We start from the raw sequence: 21,899 nt of genomic DNA, 5'->3' as shown, positions 1-21,899 counted from the left end.
ACTGGTCTGAGAGACACCGGAGCCACTATGACCCTGCTTCAAAAGAACCTGGTTTTGGAACACCAACATACTGGAAATACGGTAGCAGGAGGCGCCGTGTTCCGTCTACCTGTTGCCTGGGTTCATTTGGATTGGGGAGCGGGCTCTGGACATGCGAATGCGGGGTCATGAAAGACTTACCTGCTGATGTTTTGCTCGGGAATGACTTGGCCCCTTTGGTTTCCGCTTATGCTCCAATGGGACCTGCAGATGTTAACCCAGTGACTACCCGTGCTCAGACCCGTGCTGCTGGAACCAGCTCACCTGCTGTTGAGACCCAGGTAAGACCCGATTCCCCGACTGGTAACCTAGAACCGACCTTTGTTAGCTGGGATCCCCCGGAGGAGTATGGGAGGGAAACCCAAGCAGATCCGACGCTCCAGAAGTACAGAGACAGGGCGGATACTGGAGAAGAAGGAGTAGATGGGGATCGGTATGAGTGGGTGGGGGACAGGTTATATAGGATCCCTAAGCCTTCCCCAAAGAGTGTTGCCCCTTAGCCAAGTTGGTAGTACCCGCAAAATACCGGCAGGAGATTCTGCGGATAGGGCATGATGTTCCGCTAGCTGGACATCTAGGATCCCGCCGCACAGTCTATAGGATCCTGCAGAACTTCTTTTGGCCAAATTTCAATCAGGCTGTGCGGATATATTGTAGTGCGTGTGACACTTGTCAACGTGTAGGAAAGCGGGGGGACCACCCAAGAGCTAGGCTTATGTCTATGCCTATCATTGGGGATCCCTTTGCCCGCATAGCCATTGACATTGTAGGTCCACTGGCCAGGGCTAGTCCATCCGGTAAGAAATATATTCTCACCGTGGTGGACTACGTCACCCGCTAGCCAGAGGCAGTAGCGCTGTCTAATATAGAGGCAGAGACAGTTGCTGATGCCCTGGTTAGGATTTTTACCAAGGTTGGGTTCCCTAAGGAGATTCTCTCTGACCAGGGAACCCAATTTACCGCTGTGCTCACCCAACAACTGTGGAAGGTGTGCGGCATTAAACCACTGCTTAGCTCACCTTATCATCCACAGGCTAACGGTCTCTGTGAGTGATTTAATGCACCCTCAAACAGATGTTGAGGACCTTTTCCGACACTTGCTGAGACTGGGAGCGATTCCGGCCTCATCTGTTGTTTTCCTACAGAGAGGTGCCCCAGGAATCTACTGGGTTCTCCCACTTGCTATATGGGAGAAGGGTCTGCGGACCCCTAGATCTCATTAGAGACCACTGGGAGGGGGAGACAGAGCAAGAAGGGACCCCCATAGTGCCGTATGTCCTGGAACTCTGGGACCGCATGGAGAAACAGTCTCTGATGGTAAGAGAAAATCTCCAGGTGGCCCAGGGGAGACAGAAGAGGTGGTACGATCAGGGTGCCCAACAGCGAGTCTTTCAGGTTGGGCAGAAAGTTCTAGTGCTCAAACCTGTGAAGGCGAACAAGATGCAAGCATCTTGGCAGGGCCCGTATAAGGTGTTAGCTCAGGTATGTGATACTACCTACCTTATAGCCAGCTGTTCAGATGAGAGGATCCAGCGATCCTTTCATGTGAACATGCTGAAGGAGTATCAGGAGAGACCGGAGGATATTGCTGCAGCATGTGCCCCTGCTGCAGATGATACAGAGAGTTTACCCTTACCCGATTTGTTAGAGAGGGACTCCCAGACTGACCTTACCAGCCTTGTACAGCTAAGTGCCCGATTGAGCCCCACAGAGAAGGGACAGGCAAGACAGCTTCTGTGGGAGAAGCAGGCGACATTCTCCCAAGAGCCCGGCTACACTACCCTAGCTGTACATAAGGTGGAGACCCCTGGACAGAACCCTCTGCTACAACCCCCTTACCGTATCCCTGAAGCAGTCCGAGAAGGAATGTGGAAGGAGATACAGGAGATGACCCAGCTTGGGGTCATCGAACCCTCTGATAGCCCGTGGGCTTCGCCTGTAGTCCTGGTGCCTAAGAAGGATGGGACCACCCGGTTCTGTGTGGACTACAGGCGACTCAACGAGCGGACCACCACTGACGCCTACCCGATGCCCCGGGTAGATTAATTATTAGACCGCATTGCCAGGGGGCGCTATCTGACCACCATAGACCTGTGTAAAGGCTACTGGCAGATTCCCCTGGCCGAGGATGCTATCCCCAAGTCGGCCTTCGTCACCCCATTTGGCTTGTACCAATTTAAGGTCATGCCATTTGGGATGAAGAATGCTACCTTCTCGATGGATTCCAGGAATTTGCTTGTGCATACCTGGATGACATTGCGATCTACAGTGGGTCCTGGGAGGAACACTGGTGCATGTAGGAGTAGTCCTGGACAGAATTCGGGCCGCAGGCCTGACATTGAAGCCAGAAAAAGGCCATTTAGGCATGGCTGAAGTGCAATACCTGGGTCACAGAGTGGGGTGTGGGAGCCAGAGACCCGAGCCAGCCAAGATAGAGGCAGTAGCTAACTGGCCCACACTTATCACTAAGACCCAGGTGCTAGCCTTCCTAGGAACAGCAGGATACTATAGACGCTTTGTACCAGACTACAGCACTATTGCTAAACCAAGAAAAATCTCCCTAAGCAGGTCCTGTGGTCTCCAGCTTGTGAAGCTGCGTTTCAAGCCCTTAAACAAGCTCTTGTGAATGCCCCTGTCCTGGCTGCCCCAGTCCCTAACAAATGGTTTCTCGTCCACACAGATGCTTCCATGTTTGGACTGGGGGCTGTGCTGAGCCAGGTCGGGGAAGATGGAGGAGAACACCCTGTCGCATATATCAGTATAAAGCTGTTACGCCGAGAAGTGAGTTATGCGGCACTGAAGAAGGAATGCTTGGCCCTGGTCTGGGCATTGAAAAAGTTAAGCCCTTATTTGTATGGACAGAATTTTCCCTTGTGACGGACCACAATCCCCTAGTCTGGCTTAACCGGGTTTCAGGAGACAATGGAAGACTGCTGCGGTTGAGTTTGGCTACATAACTTCACCATCAGCTACCGACCCGGTAAGCAGAACAGGAATGCAGATGGATTGTCTCGGCAAACCGACGTTCTAACCACCTCCTAGTCAGGGCATCCCCAAGTTGACCTGCCAAAAGGGTCAAGCTGGGTCTGTCGGAGTGTCCCACAAGGGGGGAGCAGTGTGACGGATCCATCTGTTGGTTACCCTCTTGGCCCCAATTAGAACGTTGTGGTTAGCCGCAGACACCTCTCCATTCCATTCGTACGGGTGGTCGTCGTTCGCCGACCACGAGGCGGCGGACGTTTTTGGGACCTGAGGAAAAATTAACAGTGTTCGGTACAAATCCTATGGAACTAAAAATGGACCCTTTATCTACCAAACACCGCTGGAAGCTGCTGCCCGCCTTCTATTTCATCCTGTATATGTTTCAATGTGTTTTCTTGTTGTGTTCTGGGATGGCGATTGTCTCTGTCCTGGGAGATAATTGGATTTCTTTGTCCTGGGAGATAATTGGATTTCTTCGTCCTGGGAAATAATTGGATTTCTTCCCAGTTGTCTGGGGGATAAAGAGGAGGGAGGTATGGGTAAAGTGGGAAGGGCTTATGTTGAAGCCACTGCGATTTGCTACTGTCCACTATGTTTTACAGTCTTCCATCAGGTCCCCTAGGGGAGTGTCCACCTGGTGGAGACCTGCATAAATACCAGCCAGGTAGCCCCATTAAATTCATTCCTGTTTGACCCTCAAGACAGAGCTGGTCTCGTTTGTGGGGGGAATTACTATTGGGACAGCGCTTTCGTTATTTCTAGCTATGGAAGGAGTTCGACTGATTTGCTGATCGGGAGCAGCCGCGTTTGAATCCTCCGGTCGGAAGTTGGACGGTCGGCTGGAACCAACCTGCGTTCCTGGAGAAGGGGATCATTCCAAGCGGCGGCTTCCTCTACCTGTCGGGGAGTGTCGTAACAAAATGTTTTACAACAAAATTTTGCAGAGTTCAGTGGCATGGGGAGAGGACTTCTTTGATGCTTTGCCTCTTTCCATATATACCCTGATACTTTGTTACTGTCCACTCGACAAAGAATATTGTATTACATCTGTATTTCTCTTCTTGGGAGAAAACTATAATCTCTCCCCTGTTCCAAACAGTCATTGTTTATTTGCTGTCATTTTATTGCAAATATACAGTTATGGCCGTAAATGTTGGCACCCCTGAAATTTTTCTGGAAAATGAAGTATTTTTCACAGAAAAGGATTGCAGTGACACATGTTTTGCTATACACATGTTTATTCCCTTTGTGTGTATTGGAACTAAACCAAAAAAGGGAGGAAAAAAAAAAAGCAAATTGGACTTACAGTGGGGATCAAAAGTTTGGGCACCCCAGGTAAAAATTTGTATTAATGTGCATAAAGAAGCCAAGGAAAGATGGAAAAATCTCCAAAAGGCATCAAATTACAGATTAGACATTCTTATAATATGTCAACAAAAGTTAGATTTTTTTTTCATCATTTACACTTTCAAAATAACAGAAAACAAAACAAAAAAAATGGTGTCTGCAAAAGTTTGGGCACCCTGCAGAATTTATAGTATTCACTGCCCCCTTTGCAAAGCTGAGACCTGCCAGTTTCATGGATTGTTCTCAATCATCATCTGGGAAGACCAGGTGATGTCAATCTCAAAGGTTTTAAATCCTCCGACTCATCTAACCTTGCCCCAAGAATCAGCACCATGGGTTCTTCTATGCAGTTGTCTAGAAATCTGAAAATGAAAATAGTTGACGTTCACAAAGCTGGAGAAGGCTATGAGAAGATAGCAAAATGTGTTCAGATGTCAATATCCTCTGTTTGGAATGTAATTAAGAAATGGCAGTCATCAGGAACAGTGGAAGTTAAAGCAAGATCTGGAAGACCAAGAAAAATATCAGACAGAACAGCTCGCAGGATTGTCAGAAAAATTATTCAAAACCCACGTTTGACTGCACAATCCCTCCAGAAAGATCTGGCAGACACTGGAGTTGTGGTACACTATTCCACTATAAAGAGATAGTTGTACAAATATGGTCTTCATGGAAGAGACATCAGAAGAAAACCTCTTCTACATCCTAATCACAAAAATCAGCATTTGAACTTTGCAAAGGAACATATAGACAAGCCTGATGCATTTTCGAGACAAGTTCTGTGCACCGATGAGGTTAAAATTGAGCAAAGGTACGTTTGGAGAAGAAGGGGAACATATTTTAATGAAAAGAACCTCTGTCCAACTGTTAAGCATGGCGGTGGATCAATCATGCTTTGGGGTTGTATTGCAGCCAGTGGCACAGGGAACATCTCACGAGTAGAAGTAAAAATTGATTCAATAAAATTTCAGCAAATTTTGGATGCTAACTTGATGCCATCTGTGAAAAAGCTGAAGTTAAAGAGAGGATGGCTTCTACAAATGGACAATGATCCTAAAAACACCTCGAAATCCACGGGGGATTGTATCGAGGCATAAACTGAAGGTTTTGCTATGGCCTTCACAATCTCCTGACCTCAACATATTTGAAAATCTATGGATAGACCTTAAAAGAGCAGTGCGTGACAGACAGCCCAGAAATCTCAAAGAACTGGAAGACTTTTGTAAGGAAGAATGGGCAAAGATATCTCAAACAAGAATTGAAAGACTCTTGGCTGGCTACAAAAAGCGTTTACAAGCGGTGATACTTGCCAAAGCGGGCAGTACAAGATATTAACTCTGCAGGGTGCCCAAACTTTTGCAGATGCCATTTATTTGTTTTCTGTTATTTTGAAAGTGTAAATGATGGAAATGAAATCTAACTTTTGTTGACATATTATAAGAATGTATAATCTGTAATTTGATGCCTTTTGGAGATTTTTCCATCTTTCCTTGGCTTCTTTATCCACATTAATACACATTTTTACCTGGGGTGCCCAAACTTTTGATCCCCACTGTAGTGTCACACAATCTCCAAAAATGGTCTGGACAAAATTATTGGCACCCTTTCAAAATTGTGGAAAAATAAGATTGTTTCAAGCATGTGATACTCCTTTAAACTCACCTGGGGCAAGTATTAGGTGTGGGCAATATAAAAATCACACCTGAAAGCAAATAAAAAGGAGAGTAGTTCACTTAGTCTTTGCATTGTGTGTCTGTGTGTGCCACACTAAGTATGGACATCAGAAAGAAGAGAAGATAACTGTCTGAGGACTTGAGAACCAAAATTGTGGAAAAATATCAACAATTTTAAGGTTACAAGTCCATCTCCAGAGATCTAGATTTTCCTTTGTCCACAGTGCGCAACATTATCAAGAAGTATGCAACCCATGGCACTGTAGCTAATCTCCCTGGGCATGGATGGAAGAGAAAAATTAATGAAAGGTGTCAATGCAGGTTAGTCCGGATGGCGGATAAGTAGCCCCAAACGAGTTCCAAAGAATTTCAAGCTGTCCTACAGGCTCAGGGAGCATCAGTGTCAGCGCGAACTATCTGTCGACATTTAAATGAAATGAAACGCTATGTCAGGAGACCCAGGAGGACCCCACTGCTGACACAGAGACATTAAGAAGCAAGACAAAATTTTGCCAATATGAACTTGAGTAAGCCAAAATCCTTCTGGGAAAACATCTTGTGGACAGATGAGACCAAGATAGAGCTTGTTTGGTAAAGCAAATCATTCTACTGTTTACCGAAAACGGAATGAGGCCGAAATGAATGCAGTACTTACAGTGAAATATGGTGGAGGTTCAATGATTTTTTAGGGTTGTTTTGCTGCCTCTGGCACTGGGTGCCTTGAATGTGTGCAAGGCATCATGAAATCTGAGGATTACCAATGGATTTTGGGTCGCACTGTACAGCCCAGTGTCAGAAAGCTGGGTTTGCGTCTGAGATCTTGGGTCTTCCAGCAGGACAATGACCCCAAACATACGTCAAAAAGCATCCCGAAATGGATCGCAACAAATCGCTGGAGAGTTCTGAAGTGGCCAGCAATGAGTCCAGATCTAAATCCCATTGAACACCTGTGGAGAGATTTTAAAATTGCTGTTGGGAAAAGGCGCCCTTCCAAAAAGAGAGATCTGGAGCAGCTTGCAAAGGAAGAGTGGTCCAATATTCCGTCTGAGAGGTGTAAGAAGCTTATTGATGGTTGTAGGAAGCGACCGATTTCTGTGAGAAATACTTCATTTTCTAGAAAAATCTCAGGGGTGCCAACATTGATGGCCATGGCTGCATATACATTATATATATATATATATATATATATATACATATATATATATATATATATGTGTGTCCACATACCTCCACAACCCCACAGTCTGTATACCAACCATTAACTTAGACTCCACATTTGCAACAGCTGGATGCCCCCTGTTTTGGGACCACTTCCATACGCACGCTTGCAGCGCATCACCGACATGCGGACGCCGGCTCCCACCCCCGTACCAGCACAGGACTCCCTGTTGTCTCCATGTGTCAGCTATGGCTATCATCCCCTCATCCTCCATCAGGCCTGATGCCATCCCGTGCCAGCCGAAGACTGCTGAACTATATGGAGGCTCCGTGACATCGCGCAGATGGGCACAACTCCCAGTGCTGGACGCAACCGTGCCAGCTTGGACTGCATGCCTTATCTTATTCCATACGGTCGGTGAGTGGTGCCGTGCACCAACCCTGTGTCATTCAAGTGCCATTATACCGCCAACGATTGTATAATATTAATGGAACTTGCCTTTGTTACAATATTGCTGAACTTTGCACTGCGCTACCAATGAACTATTCAATGAACTAGCGCACTATACAATTGCATATTAATTCTGCTGTTATTGATTTACTCAAGTTGGTATATACGCCTGAACTCTTTATTTTATATTAAATTTTATACCATTATTTTATTATTATATATATCTACCTGTGACATCTAACATATCCACTAATATTTGTGAGCCCCTCACCCGATGCAAGGGCCCTGCTAGGTCGATAGGAGGCTAAGTCATCTCTTTTTTATTATAATAAATTGTTATTTTATTGCATTACTGGATCCATCTTCTATTAATTTCCTATGTACCTTTGAGGACTGGTCCATATCATTAATTTTATATCCATTTCTTACATAATCTTAAGACTCCCCAAAAGAAAAACGCATGTCAAAGAAGAAGTTTTCTTCAGTAGAAAAAGATATCCTAGTGGAGGAGGTAATTTTTTTTCATGGAATTAAAGTTCTCTTTATTACTCCTGATTAATGCCTTAATACAATGAAACATTTTTTTTATTTGATCAATTTATCAATCTAGAGTACATGTATCTATAATCACAGATAGAATTATCTCTATTTATAGAACACTAGATCCACAATTGACAACACATAAGGGACACAGCCCCGATGTACAGAGCATGACTAGAACATTCTATGTAGCTATTGTAAAGCAAATCTTGGAATTCTATTAAGAACAGGTCTGGAATGATGGCCATGTCCATAATCATGTGCAGGAAAAAATCTACAATAATAAAAAAATAACAAAAAAGATTACTTATCAATACTCCTTTTCAATCAACGATAAAAACGCAAAACATGGGCATAAAAGAGACCCTAATATTGTAAATATTTACATATGTAGCAGAAGCAATGAGAAGGTTCAATGTCTAAATACTGGAACTCATGCATGTGTATTGCCATAGGGAAAGATAGTTGTAAGAAGGGAGAGCATGTTAAAACACAACATATTGGCTCTTGTTACTCTCTACAGTGAACTCTAGGGGATAGGGAGACTGTCATCATGTACATTGTCACAGTATAAATAACAATGTCATAAGTTTTGTTGACATAATAGTGATCTACCAATAATCACATGTTTTACTGCCAGTGTAACTTACTGTATCCTTATATCATATGACGCTATATTTCAGAAAGTATGACCCTATAATCTAGCCCTGCTTTTTGTCCCTGATATGCTATCAACTCCCTAAGGCAAGCAGAGAGAACAGATAATACACGTTATTAAAGGTAACTAATATCAAGGGATTGGTAACTCCTACCCTACAACAATGCTCTATATACTTCATCTGAGAAAATTATTTCCACCACTGAAAAGAAGTGAATTGATCTTATCCTGAGCATCATCAGGTTTTCAGAAACATGGACTACAAACGGGGCTCTAGTAGGAATTTACTAAAATTGTCTTTCAATATAAGTAACAATTGGAATTCAATAGAAAGACAGCTTAGCATTTTCAAGAAAAAGTTGGAAAGCTTTTAGATGGGATGAGTAAAAATAAGTATTGATTTATCAGGTGTTGTATGATGTTAGTGGTACCATAGAGATTGCTGGTTTTAATGGGTACCAGCTTTTCTACTGCCGGTCTCTATCCTACTCATTTGGATGTGTTGTGATTTGCCTTTTTCCATCTACTTCGCTTTGATGTGGTTAGATTGCTTTTTCCATCTGTTTCTTTTAGACTCATTTCTGCTTCCACTTCTACTACCTGCATTATAACAGCATGAAAATACCTCCTATTTTTTTTCCTGAAATGCTTATCAAGACCTGGAACTGCAGTTCAGTGTTAAATAGCTGCATTTTTCAGCTATATTACTTAGATGGTGAACAAGTAGGCTCACGTGCTCCAACTCATGACTTGTATTACTGTGCAGCAAAAATATATGTATTTTAGGTCTCTTCAAGTAATTTTGCTAAGATCTAGATCAAATTTTACCCAGCACACTCATGGGAAGAATGGAGCGTACAATAATACCAAAGCACTGAATAGAGTAAAGAGCTTGAGATGCTGTATACTGGAATAGAAACAATGATTACAGATAATGCATAGCTAGATTGAAAGATAGTTGAATGGAATCTGTTATGAATGTACTTGAAACAATTTGTCAAGATTGAATAATGCTCCACAGATGATCTGCATCAGCAAAGCACTTGGCTGTCCATTTTTGTTAGACACGCGGATGAACAAAGGGATGTATTGTTACACTGTGAGCCTTGAAAATGGTCCTCATCCTCCCATCCACTCGTCTCGCAAGAAACGTTGAGAATTGATTCAGATCACTGACACTACTGAATTAACTTGTACTTTGTCAAGTAAGTAAAGATTTAGAAACATGTTTATGGAGCTTCAGACTAAAACCTATCCAGATGTTCTTCTGAAAGTAATTGTGTTATCACAGAAGGCAACTACAAAACTGACTAACTGTGCACCATATGTTCATAAGGAAGCCACATCTAGTCCGGCTGCTAGGAATGGATCAATTAATAATTAATAAAGTTATAACATAGATACATGTGATCCGGTTTGTTTATATGTGCATTTCACATGAGTCGGATCTGCTAATGTTTACATGAAGCTAGACCTTAAAATAAAGAAATAAAAGTGTTAAAATGTTTCTAATGTCCACATTGTAAAGATTGAATAGAACTATTAATGTTTAGAGCATAGCTGTCATTTCAGGTAACTTTTCAGGAGGAGATGTTATGTATGTGTATATGAGGAATTACTACTATGTGAAATCAGATTTCTGCAGGGACAACTGCTTTCTTATTATCAGTTGTCCTGAGCAAGTTGGTGAAGCCAGGTGTCTAGGATGGTTCCTATACTCTGTACACACACACATCTGTATAGTGCCTATGCACACACAGAAGAGAGGATCCAGCTTTACCTTATCTTTATAGTGCTTCTGCACACTCGCAGAAGAGGGGATCCTCCTCTTCTTTTTCTTTAGTGTGCACTCAAAAAAAGGAGCAGAAGCAGCAGCATAGAGGACATTATAGAAGAATGTAAGCTGTAAATCAAGTGCTGGGGTGAGATCTCACAGTAAAATTGTATACTCTCTTTGTAGCCTCTCTGTTTGCTTCTGAATCTCTTCAATTAGTCTCCCACCCATCCCTTTCTTTTCCTATAGACTTATATGGACAACTTGTAAACTGATCCCTCAGTAAGCTGCCAGCCAGTCTTGTAAAAAGAAGACAGAGCTAAGCTGTTCTCCAAAACTAATGAAAAAGGAGGAAGCAGGATTATTTGACACTGTCCAAGAAGAGCCATCAGTATTTCTGATTTGACAGCATGAACCACAATATTACCCTGATGGCCCCATTACAAGTTAAAGGGATCCATCCAATCATAATGAATCCATATCACATTTGTTAACACAGTCTTGTAGTGTTAGTGGCAGTATTCCAAAACTGCCAGGTAAAAAAACAAGTGGAAACTTAGCCTAAGGCCAGATGTTAGCTGTAAATCAATGAGAAATTGCTAAATTCTTTTTCCACTTGGCTTTTTTCAGTTTGGCGGTTTTTTTTTTTTATCCTTTTGGCGTTTTTTCACTCTTTTTTGGCGTTTTTCAGCTCCTTGGCGGTTTTGCAAAATCGCAGCATGTTGAGCCACTGGCATTTTTGTCCTTGAAATTGTGGCGTTTTTCTCCCATAGAAGTCTATGGGAGTAAAAAAAACGCCAAGAAAAATGCCATGTGGCGTTTTTTCAGGCGTTTTTTATTCTCTTTTGGACTTTACCGATTCAAAAAAAGTGATGGAAATACCTTTTTTAATACAATTTTGTAGGTTACCATTAAAAAATAATAATAAAAAAGATACAGTAGTTATGGTAAAAATTGTATTTAACTAAATGTATCTTTTTTATAACAACATTTTTATACATTTTTAAACAGGGATCAATTTACGTGGGCAAGCAGGACAATAATAAAAATGTAGTGTGTGTGTGTTTTTCACTTTTTATTCTTTATTTTTCAGATCGTACTACTACTCACAGCATGGAATACACACAGTTCCATGATGGGAGTAGTAGTACCTGCACTAATTGACAGATCCCCCCAGGTTCTGTTGCAATCCTCCTGTATAATGTATAGATAGGGCGGCCGCTCTTCTATGGTCCCCTGCACTGCAGAATATATATATATATATATATATATATATATATACACCTATTCATATTTCCTGCAGAGAGCTGTGATTGGCCAGATGGTTCCAGCCAATCACAACTCTGTGGGAAATATGAATATGTGTATATATACAGCAGTTAAGGGGACCATAGGAGAGCGTCCACCCACATCCATAAATTATACAGGAGGATCACAGCGGGTGTCAGGAGTGACATCTGCTTTGATCTTTCCTTAACTGCAGGTACTACAGCTCCCAACATGGAACAGAGCATGCTCCATGATTGGAGTAGTACCTGATAAGGAAAGATCTCAGCGGGTATCATTCTTGACATCCGCTGTAATCGTCCTATCCATTGCAGAGATGTTGAGCGGCTCTATACAGCGCTGGCATCTCTGCACTATACTCCGGCCAGTGATGTGAATAGAAAATCACTCATTCATATTTCCCACTGAGAGCAGTGATTGTCTACAACCATCCGGCCAATCCCCACTCTGGGTGGAAAATATGAATGAGTAATGTTATATTCACATCACTGGCCGGAGTACATAGCAGAGATGTGAACACTGTATAGAGCCGCTCCGCATCTCTGCTATATTATGGACGATCGCATTGGGCGATATGTGTATTAGTACATGTACTACTACTCCCATCATGGAACAGTGTGTCCCATGCTGGGAGTAGTAGTACTACCTGAAAAATCTCAAAAAAGAGAGAGAGAAAAAAGTGAAACACATACTTTATTAAAAATTTATTAAAATGTTGTTATAAAAAATATAAAGTTAAATTTAAAAAAATTCCATCACTACTGCATCCTTCCTTTTTTTTTTTTTTGGTTTTTGGTACCCAACAAATTTTGGAAGACGCAGGGAATTGCACTGGTGTTTTCTCAGGCGTTTTTTTCTTGCATTTTTTTTTCAAACCAAAAAAACGCAGGCCAAAAAAACAATAGAAACTTAGCCTTAGAGTGATGAAGGCCACTATGCTCTTCAGATTTTTCAGAAATCTGAAAATCTACAGCGTAACAAAAGAAAAATTATTTGTGGAGGGAAATTGAAAAAAAAGCAAAAAAGAACATTTTGTAAATTTTGTGTGCTTCCGTTTCTACGCAGTGCACTTTTCAGTAAAAAGGACACCTTATCTTCATTCTGTAGGTCCATAAGGTAAGGATACCCAATTTATGTAGGGTTTATTTTGTTTTACTACTTTAACCCCTTAAGGACCCAGCCAATTTTCACTGTAGGACCCGGCCATTTTTTGCACACCTGACCACTGTCACTTTAAGCATTAATAACTCTGGGATGCTTTTACCTTTCATTCTGATTCCGAGACAGTTTTTTCGTGACATATTCTACTTTATGTTAGTGGTAAAATTTTGTCGATACTTGCATCGTTTCTTGGTAAAAAAAAATCCAAAATTTGATGAAAAAATTGCATTTTTTTTACTTTGAAGCTCTCTGATTATAAGGAAAATGAATATTCCAAATAAATTATATATTGATTCACATGTACAACATGTCTACTTTATGACTGCATCATAACATTGACATGTTTTTACTTTTGGAAGAGATCAGAGGGCTTCAAAGTTTTCAAATTTTCCAATTTTTCACAACATTTTCAAAATCAAAATTTTTCAGGGACCAGTTCTGTTTTGAAGTGGATTTAAAGGCCCTTCATATTAGAAATACCCCATAAATGACCCCATTATAAAATTTATCTTCAAAATCCCAATGGTGCTCCTTCTCTTCTGAGCATTGTAGTGCGCCAGCAGAGCACTTTACATCCACATAAGGGGTATTTTCTTACTCAGAAAAAATGGGGCTACAAATATTGGGGGGCTTTTTTCCTATTTTTCCCTGTGAAAATAAAAACACCAGCATTTTTGTGAATTTTTTTCTTCATTTTTCCATCCAACTTTAATGAAAATTCGTCAAACACCTGTGGAGTGTTAAGGCTCACTATACCCCTTGTTAAATTCCGTGAGGGGTGTAGTTTCCAAAATGGGGTCACGTGTGGGTATTTCTTTTTTTGCGTTTATGGCAGAACCGCTGTAAAATCAGCCACCCCTGTGCAAATCACCAATTTAGGCTTTAAATGTACATGGTGCGCTCTCAATCCTGAGCCTTGTTGTGCGTCCGCAAAGCATTTTACGCTTACATATGGGGTATTTCCGTACTCAGGAGAAATTGCGTTACAAATTTTGGGGGTCTTTTTTTCCTTTTAACACTTGTGAAAATAAAAAGTAAAGGACAACACCAGCATGTTAGTGTAAATTTTTTTATTTTTTTTACACTGACAGGCTGGTGTAGCCCCCAACTTTTCCTTTTCATAAGGGGTAAAAGGAGAAAAAGCCCCCCAAAATTTGTAACGCAATTTCTCCCGAGTACAGAGATACCCCATATGTGGCCCTAAACTGTTTCCTTGAAATAGGACAGGGCTCTGAAGTGAGAGAACGCCATGCACATTTGAGGACTAAATTAGGGATTGCAGAGGGGTGGACATAGGGGTATTCTACGCCAGTGATTCCCAAACAGGGTGTCTCCAGCTGTTGCTAAACTCCCAGCATGCCTGGACAGTCAGTGGCTGTTCGGAAATGCTGGGAGTTGTTGTTTTGCAACAGCTGGAGGCTCTGTTTTGGAAACACTGCTGTACAATACGTTTTTCATTTTTATTGGGGGGGACAGTGTAAGGGGGTGTAGATGTAGTGTTTTACCCTTTATTATGTGTTAGTGTAGTGAAGTGTTTTTAGGGTACATTCACATGTGCGCAGGTTTACAATTGCTGAAAAATTGCTGCAGCTCATACTTGAAGCAGGAAACTTACTGTAAACCTGTCCGTGTGAATGTACCCTGTATGTTCACATGGGGGGGGGGGGGCAAACCTCCAGCTGTTTCAAAACTACAACTCCCAGCATGTACTGACAGACCGTGCATGCTGGGAGTTGTAGTTTTGCAACAGCTGGAGGCAGACTGGTTGGAAAACCTTAATTTAGGTTCTGTTACCTAACTCAGTATTTTCCAACCAGTGTGCCTATAGCTGTTGCAAAACTACAACTCCCAGCATGTACTGATCGCCGAAGGGCATGCTGGGAGATCTAGTTATGCAACAGCTAGCGGTACGCAACTACTTTTCCCAGCATGCCGAGACAGCTGTTTCAGCATGCTGGGATTTGCAGTTTTGCAACATCTAGAGGGCTACAGATAGAGACCACTGCACTGTGATCTCCAAACTGTGGACCTCCAGATGTTGCAAAACTACAAATCCCAGCATGCACAGACAGCAAACTGCTGTGTGGGCATGCTAGGAGTTGTAGTTTTGCAAGATCTAGAGTGCTACAGTTTAGAGATCACTGTGCAGTGGTCTCTAAACTGTAGACCTCCAGCTGTTGCAAAACTGCAAATCCCAGCATGCCCAGCAGCTGTCTGGGCATGCTGGGAGTTGTAGTTTTGCAACATCTGGAGGGCTACAGTCTCAGATTGTAGCCCTCTAGATGTTGCTAGGCAACTTACCGGCTTCCGTCGGATCCAGGGAGCCGTCCTCTTCTGCCGCACGACATCGCCGCCCGCGCCGATCACCGCCGCCGATCCTGCCCCCCCAGCTTCCACCGACGGGTAAGTGGATCTTCGGCGTTCGGTCCCCGTCATTTCCCCGTTCTGCCCCGCCTATTGTAGGTGGGCAGAACGGGGAAAACAAAAGTAAACCCCCCCACCCCTCATCTGCTATTGGTGGCCGCGTCTAGACCACCAATAGCAGAGATAGAAGGCGTGGCACCCCTGCCACCTCACTCCTATCGCTACAGGAGGATCGTGGGTGTCTTAGACAACCGCAATCCCCCTTATATTCCGGGTCACCGCGTCACCACAGACCCGTATGAACCGTAATCGGCGCAAATCGCAAGTGTGAATTCACTTGCGATTTGCGCCGATCGCCGACATGGGGGGGTCTGATGACCCACCTCGGGATTTGCACAGCAGGCACTTGATCAGCAGGCACCCCAGTCCGGTCCCCACCCGGCGCGTGGCGGGGACCGAAATTCCCACGCCTTCTGTACCTGGGTCTTAAGGACCCAGGGCGTGCCTGGGTCCTTAAGACCCAGGTACAGAAGGCGTATCCATACGCCCTAGATCCTGTACGGGTAAAAAATTATAACTACATGTACCAAAATTAGTATGTTTAAAAATGTCCTATTCTGACCCCTATAACTTTTTTTTATTTTTCTGTATACGAGGCTATATGAGGGCTTATTTTTTTGTGCTGTGATCTGTAGTTTATATTGGTACCATTTTTGTTTTGATGGATGGGTTTTTATAATTTTTTTTATGGTATATGAAGTGACCAAAAATGCGCAATTTTGAATTTGGTGTTTTGTTGACGTGTATACCATCGACCGTGCAGTTTAACTAACCTTATATTTTAATAGTTCAGACATTTACGCACGCGGATATACCACATATGTTTTTGTTTATTTTTATTACATTATTTTATTTAAAAATGGGAAAAGGGGGTAATTCAGTCTTGCGATTGCCTACACTGTTCAATGCTGATCAGTGTTATTGGTGCTGTAGCCTGCAGATCCTAGCTGGGGACATCAGAGCACCAATCGAACAGTGAGGAGGCAGGTAATGGCCCTCCCACTGTGCACTCATGATTTTACCTTGATGTTAACTCCCGCATTAAGACTCCGCGATCCGCGAAGCCCGGAATTAGCCGTGGGTCCTGGCTGCAGATATATATATATATATATATATATATATATATATATATATACATATACATATATACACACACACACACCAGATTTATCCACTAAAATGTGTTTGTTTATTCCATAGTGAATAAAAAATAAAGGCAGACAACACTTCAGTAGTCTCACGCTACCTTTCTCAAGTGAAGCTATTGAAACGTTGTCTGCCTTTTTTCCCCTGCACTATGGAATAAACTAACACATTTAATTGGATACATTTGGTGGCTGCACTTATCCTTTGGCTATTGCTCTGGACCTGGTAACGCAGTCCAACACCTGCCTGCACCCGCTGCTGAAATACTGAAAAACTCTGGATATGCTGTTTTTATTGGAGTTTTATATATATTTCATAGAATGTTTTTATATTGACAATGTATTGTTGCTTATTCTGTATTTTAACCTCTTAAGGACTAAGCCCATTTTGACCTTAAGGACCAGGCCAATTTTTTTCTGTAGCATTTTCGTTTTTTCCTCCTCGCCTTCTAAAAATCATAACTCTTTGATATTATCATCCCCATACTAGGCTTGTTTTTTGCGTGACCAGTTGTCCTTTGTAATGACATCACTCATTTTACCATAAAATGTATGGCACAACCCAAAAAAATGCTATTTGTGTGGTGAAGTTAAAAAGAAAAACGCAATTTAGCAAATTTTGGAAGGTTTCGTTTTCACGCCGTACAATTTACGGCAAAAATTACATTTGTTCTTTATTCTGTGGGTCAATTCAATTAAAATGATACCCATGATTACATACTCTTCTATTATTGTTGCACTTAAAAAAATCGCAAATTTTTTACCAAATTAGTCCGTTTAAAATCCCTCTATTTTGACAACCTATGTCTTTTTTTCATTTTTACATATAAGCGGCGGTATGAGGGCTAATTTTTTGCGCCGTGATCTGTACTTGGTATGACAATTGTGTAAATAAAACTTTTATACATTTAGTTATAATTTTTTTTTTATAAAATATGACATAAAAGCAGCAATTTTTGCCTTTTTTTTTTACGTGGACTTTTTATTTTTTTACATTCACGCCGTTCACCGTACGGGATAATTAACATTATATTTTAATAGTTCAGACATTTACACATGCGGCGATACCAAATAAGTTTATTGATTTTTATTTTATTTTTTACACTTTTTGGGGGTAAAATGGGAAAAAGGGACATTTTACATTATTATTGGGGGAGGGGATTTTTCACATTTAAAAAGTGTTTTATAGAAATTAGTTGATTGCTAATACTGTTCAGTGCTATGCTTGATCTCAGACCAGAGCAGAAGAAGCCGGGAAGGCGTCGGAGGCAGGTGTCGGGACCTCCGTTCGAAGTACCGCCGCACCAGGATGTACATTTACATCCGTGGTCGTTAAGGGGTTAAAGGGAATCTGACAGTAGGTTCAGGCATCCCAAACTGCTGATAGATGAAAATAGAGGACATTACTAGAGATAAGCGAATCGAAGCTGACAAACCCGAATTCGTTACGAATTTCATGAAAAATTCAATTTGCAACGAATGTGAATATTGCCGCGATTCTATAGCGCAAATCACTTCAGTAAACTCCATTTACTGTGGTCCAGGCTCCAGGGCATCTAAAATGGTGGATCCACATGTCAGTACATGGGGCAAGGAATGCTGGGAAGGCGGGAAGGCAAGGTGGGAAGGGGAGAAGGCAGGATGACCCTGAATCACATGCAGGATGCAGCCTATCAGCAGCCAGTCATCCCTGTGATGTCACAGCTCTATATAATCAGCAGCCATTTTGCAGCTCGTCATTTCATTCATTACACTGCAGAGAGATAGGACGGACATCGCTGTGTGTGTTAAACAGAAAGGCTTTTTGCAGCAGCGTTTCACCTCTTAGTCACCTCAGCCTTCTGTAGGACACATAGCACAGTGTTTTTGCACAGAAATGTATTCTTACTGCAGCGATTAACCCCTCAGTCATTGTGAACAGCATTGTATTACAGAGAGGGGCAGAGAGCTGTGTGTTGCCTCAGCTGCAGAAATGTTTTCACAGGAGGGAGAAATAATTTTTTAGGGCAAATCTGTGTCTTTGTTCCACAACTGGTCGGCTGGTTATACTAGTCTGTAGATGGTATAATCCATACCCAGCAGTCCATTCCTAATCGTATTTGAGAGAGAGTCTTTTTGCAATTGGGTTTAGTACACAGTTACTGTGTGCTCCAGCATTGTTGTGTACTGCTGTTGCTGTGGGCACTTTTTTTTGTGTACTGCAGCGCATTTTTCTGCCCTCGGCCTAGATACTGTGAAAGTCCAGGCAAAAGTACTTACCGGCTGGTGTTTTTACTCAGATACTTTTTTAAGTGTACTGTACATACCTACATCTAAGTAGTGTACTATTTTGTACCTGTTAATCTGGCAGGGTCCTACATACTGTGAAAGGACAGCCAAAAATAATCACCGGCTGGTGGTTTACATCAATACGTTTATTAAGCGTACTCTAGTGCATTTTTCTGCCCTCAAGTGTGCACACCACATATGTTCATCTAAATAGTGTACTATTTTCTACCTTTTAATCTGTCAAGGGCCTAGATACTGTGAAAATCCAGGTAAAAGTACTCACCGGCTGGTATTTTACTAAAATATGTTTTTTAAGCGTACTGTAGCGAATTTTTCTGCCCTCATAAGTGCATACCACATACGTACATCTAAGTAGTGTACTATTTTGTATCTGTTAATCTGTCAAGGGCCTAGATACTGTGAAAGTCCAGGCAAAAGTAATCACCGGCTGGTGTTTTACTAAAATAAAATTTTAAGCGTACTGTACCGCCTTTTTCTGCCCTCATAAGTGCATACCACATACGTACATCTAAGTAGTGTACTTTTTTGTACCTGTTAATCTGTCAAGGGCCTAGAAACTGTGAAAGTCCAAACAAAAGTAATCACCAGCTGGTGTTTTACAAAACTATGTTTTTTAAGCGTCTGTACCGCATTTTTCTGCCCTCATAAGTGCATACCAAATAAGTACATCTAAGTAGTATACTATTTTGTACCTGTTAACCACATGGGGACCCAGGGCGTACAGGTACGCCTTCGGTCCCTGGTACTTAAGGACCCAGGGCATACCTGTACGCCCGTGGGAATTTCGGTCCCAGCGGGGACCGGACCAGGGTGACTGCTGATATCGATCAGCAGGCACCCCGGGCAAATGCTCAGGGGTGTCATCAGACCCCCCATGTCGGCAAACTGAGCAAATCGCAAGTGAATTTACACTTTCGATTTGCGACGATTCCTGGTCATACGGGTCTATGGTGACCCGGTGACCCGGAATAGAAGGGGGATCGCGGTTGTCCATGAGACCCACGATCCCCCTAAAGGTATAGGAGTGAGGTGGCAGAGGTGCCACCCCTCCTATCTCTGCTATTGGTGGTCTAGACGCGACCTCCAATTGCAGATTGGGGGGTGGGGGGGTTTACTTTCGGTTTCCCTGTTCTTTCTGCCCACCTACAATTGGCGGGGCAGGACGGGGAAATGAAGGGGACCGGGGGGGGGGGGGGAAAGTCCACTCACCAATCGGCGATGGCAGCAGTTGACGATCGGCGACGGCAGCGGGTGACGATCGGCGGAAGAAGAGGACAGCGACGCAGCTCCCTGGATCCTACGGAAGCCGGTGAGTTGCTTAGCAACATCTAGAGGGCTACAGTCTGAGACTACTATAGTGGTGTCTAATCTGTAACCCTCCAGATGTTGCAAAACTACAACTCCCAGCATGCCCAGAGAGCTGTTTATGCATGCTGGGATTTGTAGTTTTGCAACAGCTGGAGAGCTACAGTTTGAGACCACTGCACAGTGATTTCTATACTGTAGACCTCTAGATCTTGCAAAACTACAACTCCCAGCATGCCCACATAGCAGTTTGCTGTCTGGGCATGCTGGGATTTGTAGTTTTGCAACATCTGGAGGTCCACAGTTTGGAGATCACCTCCAGCTGTTGCATAACTACATCTCCCAGCATGCCCTTCTGCAATCAGTACATGATGGGAGTTGAAGTTATGCAACAGCTGGAGGCACACTGGAAAATACTGAGTTAGGTAACTGAAGGTTTTCCAACCAGTGTGCCTCCAGCTGTTGCAAAAGTACAACTCCCAGCATGCACGGTCTGTCAGTACATGCTGGGAGATGCAGTTTTGAAACAGCTGGAGGTTTGCCCCCCCCCCATGTGAACGTACAGGGTACATTCACATGGGCAGGTTTACAGTTAGTTTTGTGCTTCAAGTTTGGGCTGCGGCAAATTTTTCGTTGCAGCACAAACTCCTAGCGGTAAACTCACCGTAAACGCCCCCCAGTGCGAAAGTACCCTAAAAACACTACACTACACTAACACATAATAAAGGGTAAAACACTACATATACACCCCCTTACACTGTCCCCCAATAAAAATGAAAAACGTATTGTATGGCAGTGTTTCCAAAACGGAGCCTCCAGCTGTTGCAATACAACATCTCCCAGCATTTCCGGACAGCCACTGACTGTCCAGGCATGCTGGGAGTTTATCAACAGCTGAAGGCACCCTGTTTGGGAATCACTGGCGTAGAATACCCCTATGTCCACCCCTATGCAATCCCTATGAAGTCCTCAAATGCGCATGGCGCTCTCTCCCTTCGGAGCCCTGTCGTATTTCATGGAAATAGTTTAGGGTCACACATGGGGTATTTCCATACTCTGAAGAAATGGGGTTACAAATTTTGGTGGTCATTTTCTACTATAACCCCTTGTAAAAATGTAAAATTTGGCATTTTTGTGAAAATTTTTTTTTTTCATTTACACATCCAACTTTCACAAAAAGTCGTGAAATACCTGTGAGGTGTTATGGCTCACTGGACCCCTTGTTACGTTCCTTGAGGGGTGTAGTTTCCAAAATAGTATGCCATGTGTTTTTTTTTTTTTTTTGCTGTTCTGGCACCATAGGGGCTTCCTAAATGCGACATGCCCCCCAAACACCATTTCAGCTAAATTTGCTTTCCAAAAGCTAAATGTGACTCCTTCTCTTCTGAGCATTGTAGTTCGCTCGCCGAGCATTATACGTCCTAACATGGGGTATTTATATACTCAGAAGAGATGGGGTTACAAATTTTGGGGGCATTTCCTCCCATTACCCTTTGTAAAAATGATAAATTTGGGGGGAAAACTGCACTTTAGTAAAAAAAAATTTTTTTTCATTTACACATCAGACTTTGACAAAAAGTTGTCAAACACTTGTAGGGTGTAAAGGTTCACTGGACCCCTTGTTATGTGCCTTGAGGGGTGTAGTTTCCAAAATGGTATGCCATCT

At 42.7% G+C, this 21,899-nt stretch overlaps 1 long non-coding RNA gene across 2 annotated transcripts in view; it reads right to left on the bottom strand.

Annotated features, from left to right (window-relative positions):
- Window positions 1-21,899, bottom strand: part of LOC130355731 (uncharacterized) — a 77,872-nt gene that overhangs the window by 21,271 nt on the left and 34,702 nt on the right. The window contains exon 3 of one of the 2 annotated variants that reach the window (XR_008888643.1): window positions 8,218-8,464. The exons of the other annotated variant lie outside the window; for it this stretch is intronic. This is a non-coding gene — a long non-coding RNA (uncharacterized LOC130355731). Of the gene's footprint in view, window positions 1-8,217; window positions 8,465-21,899 lie in introns of those variants that run through there. 2 annotated transcript variants of the gene reach the window in all.

Source organism: Hyla sarda, chromosome 2 (assembly GCF_029499605.1).
Source record: "Hyla sarda isolate aHylSar1 chromosome 2, aHylSar1.hap1, whole genome shotgun sequence".
In the NCBI taxonomy this organism is placed as follows: Eukaryota; Metazoa; Chordata; class Amphibia; order Anura; family Hylidae; genus Hyla; species Hyla sarda.
Note: the sequence above shows the minus strand (reverse complement) of the source record. Positions and strands in the feature narration are given on the sequence as shown.